This window comes from Anthonomus grandis, chromosome 5 (assembly GCF_022605725.1).
Source record: "Anthonomus grandis grandis chromosome 5, icAntGran1.3, whole genome shotgun sequence".
NCBI classification, from domain to species: Eukaryota; Metazoa; Arthropoda; class Insecta; order Coleoptera; family Curculionidae; genus Anthonomus; species Anthonomus grandis.
The window spans coordinates 4,414,431-4,421,348 of record NC_065550.1 but is presented as its reverse complement, the minus strand read 5'-3'; the positions used below and the strand labels follow the sequence as shown (position 1 = coordinate 4,421,348).

Genomic DNA, 6,918 nt, shown 5'->3' with positions numbered 1-6,918 from the left:
TTAGGTACCGTTGTTTTAAAAATTTTAATGTATACAATTTCAATGCAGACATGCACAATTTGCCGTGGGATAATATTTTTTACGAAAATGACATTAATATGAAGATATCTATGTTTAATAATTTTATTTTAACCCTTTTCGATAGGCATGCGCCTGTCCGAGAATCTCGCATTACTAAGCCTAAAGCACCATGGCTCACAGAAAACCTAAAAATCTTTATGAGACAAAGGGACGATGCCTTGCGTATATTCAAACAGTCAAAACTATTGGAAGATTGGAATACTTACAAAGGTTTAAGAAATTTTACTTTGTCTCGGGTTCGGAGAGAGAAGAGGAAGTATATCGATTCACTTTTTTTAAATAAAAGAGAACCGAGTCAGCTGTGGAATGCACTAAAAAGTTTTAATATTTGTAAGAATAAGGATGGTCTAATTCCGTCGTTTCTCTCTGATCCCAATGAGATAAGTAATTTTTTTGACTTAACTGCGCAAGTCAATCCAGGCTGTGAGGAAAAAACGTCTTATTATAATAATAACTTTTATAGAGATGCGAATATGTTTAGTTTCCATTTAACGAGTCCGGATGAGGTTAACAAAATTTTAAATAATATAAAAACAATTGCGATAGGTACCGATGAAATTTCTTCATTAATGCTTAAGTATTGTAGCCCCTTTGTTGACTTGTACTTAACCCACATTATAAATTGTTGCATAGAGATAAGTTACTTTCCTGATCAATGGAAAACTTCAATGGGAAAACCTTTGCCTAAAATGTCTACTCCTACAACTCTTAATGACATTCGCATTATAAGTATTTTGCCTGCCGTTTCGAAAATTTTTGAAAGAATTCTTTATAATCAGATATATAACTATTGCTTATCTAATGAAATAATACCAAATTCACAATGTGGGTTTAGGAAACATTTTAACACTTCGGTAGCACTTTGTAATGTAACTGATGACTTATTTAGAGCTTGTGATAAAAACATGCATACCGTTTTAGTGCTGTTGGATTATTCTAAGGCGTTTGACACCATTAACCATAATTTGTTGTGCGCTAAGCTTAAGTATTACGGTTTTAATAATAACTCCTATTTGCTTTTAAAATCCTATTTGTCTAATAGATATCAAACGATTTTTTCCGATAACAGAAAGTTTGAACAAGTAAGTATTAGTTGTGGAGTACCGCAGGGTTCTATTTTGGGTCCTTTGCTTTTTATAATGTATACCTCAGATGTTTTAAAATCGCTTAAATATTGTAAGCTTCAGGCATTTGCTGATGATACGCAAATTTATTATTGTTTTGATTACAGCGACTATAAAGAGGCCGAATCACTCATAAATAAAGACCTGCAAGCACTAGGCTTAAACTCAAAAAATCACAATTTAAAATTAAATCCTAATAAGTCCCAGCTTATGATATTTGGTAACAAAAATCAAAGAGAGTTTTTAAAATCTAATATAAATATTAATTTCGATAATACAAGATTGGAATTTGTAAACAACGGTAAAAACTTGGGGGTTATTTTGGATGAACAATTAAGATTTAAGGAACACCTTAAAAAAATTTTTCAAAGAACTTTTATGTCCCTGAAAACATTGTATAATAACCGCCATATGTTAAATGTAAAGTTAAGAAAACAATTATGTGAATCCCTTGTACTGTCTCATTTTAATTATGCTGACGTAGTTTATGGGTTTTGTCTAGATTTGGAAAGTCGGGTAAGAATTCAAAGGGTCCAAAATGCTTGCGTTCGATTTGTTTATGGACTCCGAAAATTTGACCATGTATCTTATTTATATAGAGATATTAGATGGCTTAAAATGGATATGCGCAGGATATTACATTTTGCAGTGTTTTTATTGAAAATAATTAATGACACATCTTCCCCTGTCTCCCTTAAAGAAAGACTAATTTTTCGGGACACTGTTCATGGTTTAAATATAAGGTTTTCTAAAAGAATTACGGTTCCACTTCATCATAGTGCCATATTTCAGAGGTCATATTCTTATAATGCAGCAAATATTTTTAATAAAGTACCAACAAACCTAATTAATTTATCAATTCAATCTTTTAAAATAAAATTCAAGGAACATCTATTTAATTTGCAAACCAATGGAGATTTTTTTTAGTGGCTTTTGTTATTTGTGCAATTTTTCTGGCAAATTTAATGTTTGTTATGCAAGTTTCTTCTAGTTTCTTCTAATTGTAATATTTAATTAATAATTTATTGTAATTTACTAATTAATTTGCCTAAGATAATTTTTTTTTTAACTACCTAATTTATTTACTGATGGTAAAGTATAGCTTCTGGTTCAGTAGAGTAGCTCTTTAAAGCTAGACTGCGCCAGTGGTTTATGCTACTTTTTTTTTAATAATGTTTTTTTTTTCAGCTTTTTAATAATGTTTTTTTTTTCTCAGCTATGTTTATGTAATTTTAAAAATAAAAGGCATATTTATTTATTTATTTATTTATTATTAAATTAAAGATAGGAAACTTAACTGGTGTTAAGCTGCTATCGGGTGTGGAAACCCCGATCAGTCGCCACTCCTCTTATATCTCTTCTCATCAATCCAAAAGAGAATTCAAAAGATCCCAAGGATTCAACTCAATTTAAAATTTAACTGTGATTTATTTATTTATTTATTTACACCACATAAACAGATTACAAAATCCAATTATTTAGTGGGAAAAATAAAATTAACTATCCAAATACAAAACTAACGTACAATGAATAAAGATAACAATTTAATGAACTTAAACTACAAAGTTTACATTTTTAATATTTCTAACGCTGCAGCTAAATATGTCACACTGGCTCTGCACAGCATTATAATAATATATATCCCCAGCTCTGCGCAAGGGAGAAAATTTAGAAATATTAGTTCTGGCTCTTGTTGAGTAAAAGGTAGGAGGATTTCTTGTTAAGACCATTGGAAGGTGAAAGTTTAACATTCCCAACAAGTCTGGTGAGTCGATCAAGTGGTTTACCAATTTATATAAAAACTGCAGATCAGCTGATTTACGTCGAACATTAAGCGGTCGTATGGAAAATCTGTCAAGTAAAGTTTGATGTGGAAAACCGATCTCCGGATACACTTTGTCACTCTTAAACCAGAGATATTTCAAAAATTTTCGTTGGACATTTTCGATATCTTGAATATGACATTGATAAAAAGGAGACCAAACTCGCGAAGCATATTCAAGAATGGTTCTAACGAGCGAAAAATATAATGATTTTAACGTAAATATATTGTTAAAATGCTGTATATTTCGAATAATAAATCCCAAGATTTTATAGCTTCGGCTCACTATATCTGCAATCTGAGGAACAAAAGACTGGTATCGAATGTAATCCATAAGTCCTTAAACACCTCTGATCTAGGAATAGGTACATTGTCTATAGAGTATTCGTAGTGTATGGGATTTTTCTTTAAAGTATATGAGATTACAGTGCACTTGGCAACATTAAGAGGAAGATTGTTGTTTTTACACCAAGTGTTTATGAGGCTAAAATCATTTTGAAGTACAAGGCAATCAGATATATTGTTGATTTTAAAATATATTTTATTATCATCAGCAAACAATAGACTTTCCACTTTAAGATGCTTGGACATATTATTAAGAAATTAATCAAAAAATAGTGGCCCCAAAATTGAGCCCTGAGGTACACCAGATGTGGGAATTATTTTAACCGATGTATAACCATAGCACTCAACATGCTGTATGCGTTTTGTTAAATAGGAAATAAAAAAAATATTTAACCGTGTGGAAAAGCCATAATATTGATCAAGATTATTTATGAGAATGCTATGGTCAAGTCGGTCAAAAGCCGTAGAAATATCGGTGTATATCACGTCTACTTGAGAATTTGAGTTAATTGAGTCGGCAATAAATTCGGTTATAGTAACTAAATTCGTGGTAGTTGATCTACCCTTCATGAATCCATGTTGGCGAATATCAATTATATTTTTCATCCGTGGATAAAGTATAGAATGCAGAGTTCGTTCAAAACACTCAAAATTATTGATAATAGTTATAGGCCGATAGTTTTTAATTTTATGTTTATCATTCTTTTTATGTACAGGAATAATTTTTGAAGCTTTCCATAAATCTGGAAATGTTTCTGATTTTAAAGACAAATTAAAAAGGACTGTTAGGGGCTTGGCAAGTACGTGTGATGTGATGATGTGATGTGATGACAATTATTTGTCTGAATGACAATTTAAAATAGTCCTTTTGCAAAAAAATCTAAAAAAAAACAGGCAAAACTAGAATTTAACGAAAAAACCGCATAGAATGCTATAGTAAACAAATAACGCAAATTTCAAAACAAAATTATCCTAAACAAACAATTCCAGGGGAAATAAAAACAACGCATTGGCAACGTCACAACTGGATACAAGGAGCGAGCAGTTGACTGTCACGTCGCAAAACCCCCTTTGCACGATTTCCATAGGGAAAACAAGATGATAACAAGATGCTTCTTGATAAATACTCACTGTAATTGGATGGAAACTAAAAGAGCACAGTCCACAGAATTTCTCCACATATTAAAAATAACATATTTGTAGCTATTTCTCAATAACTCAAGATAAACATTTAGATAGTTTCTAAGCTTAAAAAATAAAATCCTTAAGAGGATTCTTTCAAGTTATTTCTCAGGTTTTTCCAGGCAGTAAGTGTTTAAAAAACAAGATGAGAGGACCAACAACCCAACAAACCCAACAAGAACGACCAATTTAACCACTAACACAAGCTCTAATCACTGAGGCACATAAATAAAATAAGGTAATTTTTAGACTTTGATAACAGCTTAGACCTAATGCAATTACTAATACTTTCTAGGGATACCAGAAAGATGTGTAAATCCATAATGGCACCTAAAAAACTACGAAAAAAAAAAGAAAAGACACAAATATACCGAAAAAATCACCGGGGCAAGTTGGACCATTTCTGATTCAGCTCTTATTTCCAGTGAACAATTACATGAGAGGAAGCGATCTTGCCATTATTTTTGGATAATGTGTAACCTTCAATTCCCCAACCTGTATACAAACAGGCCTTTAAAAATCACATTTTCAATTAATAACTAAGGAGGTTTCACGAGGATCAGTTTTGTTTCTACTTTATTTGTTATTTATACATATAGCACATATGACTAGTTGTGAGAAATTTTCAAAACTTTTAATTCCTGTAGTTTTGGATCTAAACACAAACTTGGATCTACAAATTTGGATCCAAATGAAATAAAAAATTGTTTACCTCTGCAACAAAAATATTGTCTCTGTAATTGATTAATCTTGTCATTGTTTGATTATAGTGATGTTGTGTATTCCTATCCTGAATAGTAAACATATTTATTCAAAACATTCATTAAATGTTTGTATAAGTTATTCATATACTATTCCGTACAAAATCAGTATAATACTATAAAACTTTTAAATATGTTTAATAGGCAGCGGCAACCTATGTTTAGTTTAGACGTAAAATTTTGACAGTAATCCAGCATATCTAAAACAAAACTTTTTTACTTTTTCTAGTCATTTAGATTTAGGACGTGTTGTTAGAATTGAACGTTTTGTTCTTTTGCAGCATAAGACTGCAATTTCTTAACATTATTGTATTTGATTTCTTTTATACTGTAGTGTAATTTTTTTTTGGACAAATAAAGACAGTGTTTTTATTTGTAAAGAAATGTTTTTTTTTGCAGAATAAGCATATTTTACCTTTCGTAAAATAATTATTCCTGAAATCATCATTAAATAAGGTGATATGACAAATAAGTTAAACTTGCAGCCATCGTTTAAAAACCAGATAGTTGTATTATATACATATCTTCCTGGATCTGAAATTTTTTTAGTGCTTTCAACATTTACCGCTTTTCTATGAAATTCTACTAAGTTATTGTATTAGTAGTTGTTCTATTGTTCTATACTGATAATTTATTTCCACATTTGCTTAATACAATTTTATCTACTTAAGCTTAGCAACGGAGAAGGTTATTTTACTAATAAATGTAAAAATTAGGTGGTCATACCACATTTTCGACTAAAAAATAAAGCTCTTAAATAATAAAAAAATAAATAATTGCTTAAATTTTTCCATTCCAAAATTAAATAAATGAATTTCATAAACGAGCAGCGTGTGGTTTAATGGCAGGAAGCCAATCTAGTGAAGGCTAAAAAAGAAATGAAAAGCTTGGTTTGTTACAATCTTAATATTTTTCTTCTCAAAAACCGGTTAAACAATCTGCTGTTAACAATAAAGTAGATCTTGAATGTAAACCAAATTCGTTTTGCAAAAATTTCAATCATTGAGTAGAATAAAAAAAAAGTACGATATTCCACAAAGTAAATTCTAAAAAAAAATAAAAACGAAAGAATACATTATCAATAATAATAGTTGCTTGGAATATTACAATAATATAAGGAAAAATAAGTTTTACAGTTACTATCTAGGAAAAGTATACTCTCCTAATTTTGGACAAACTGCAGTTGACTATGTTACACAGAACTAAAAATGCTGCACGCTTTGCGCATTGGGGAGAATTTGCAAATATTCGTTCTAGGTCTAGATAGGTACAAAGTTTCAGAATTTCTAGATGATATGCAGGGCACATAAAAATTTAAATGCTGCAATAAGTCGGGTGAATCAATTATTTTATTATTTAAAAGTTTAAATAAAACTTGCAGATCAGCAGATTTACGTCTTTCCTTAAGGCTACAGGAGGAAAAGCGTTGTAATAGGCGCTAGTGTGGAAATCCAATACCTAGGTACACCCCATCAAATTTATATGGAAAAAAACATTAAAATTACGCTGAACATGACCACACTGCAGAAACATCTCCAACATTGATCTGACAGAACAGAAATACAAAATTTTCAGTCCAAATATATTATTAAAAGTCTGTGCG

General features: G+C 30.4%; 1 long non-coding RNA gene across 1 annotated transcript; it reads left to right on the top strand.

The window, feature by feature from the left end:
- The first annotated feature begins 4,657 nt into the window (after positions 1-4,657).
- On the top strand, positions 4,658-4,911 carry LOC126736831 (uncharacterized). Its single transcript, XR_007660796.1, has 2 exons — positions 4,658-4,792; positions 4,850-4,911. It is a non-coding gene; the product is annotated as an uncharacterized LOC126736831 (long non-coding RNA).
- Positions 4,912-6,918: the final 2,007 nt, after the last annotated feature.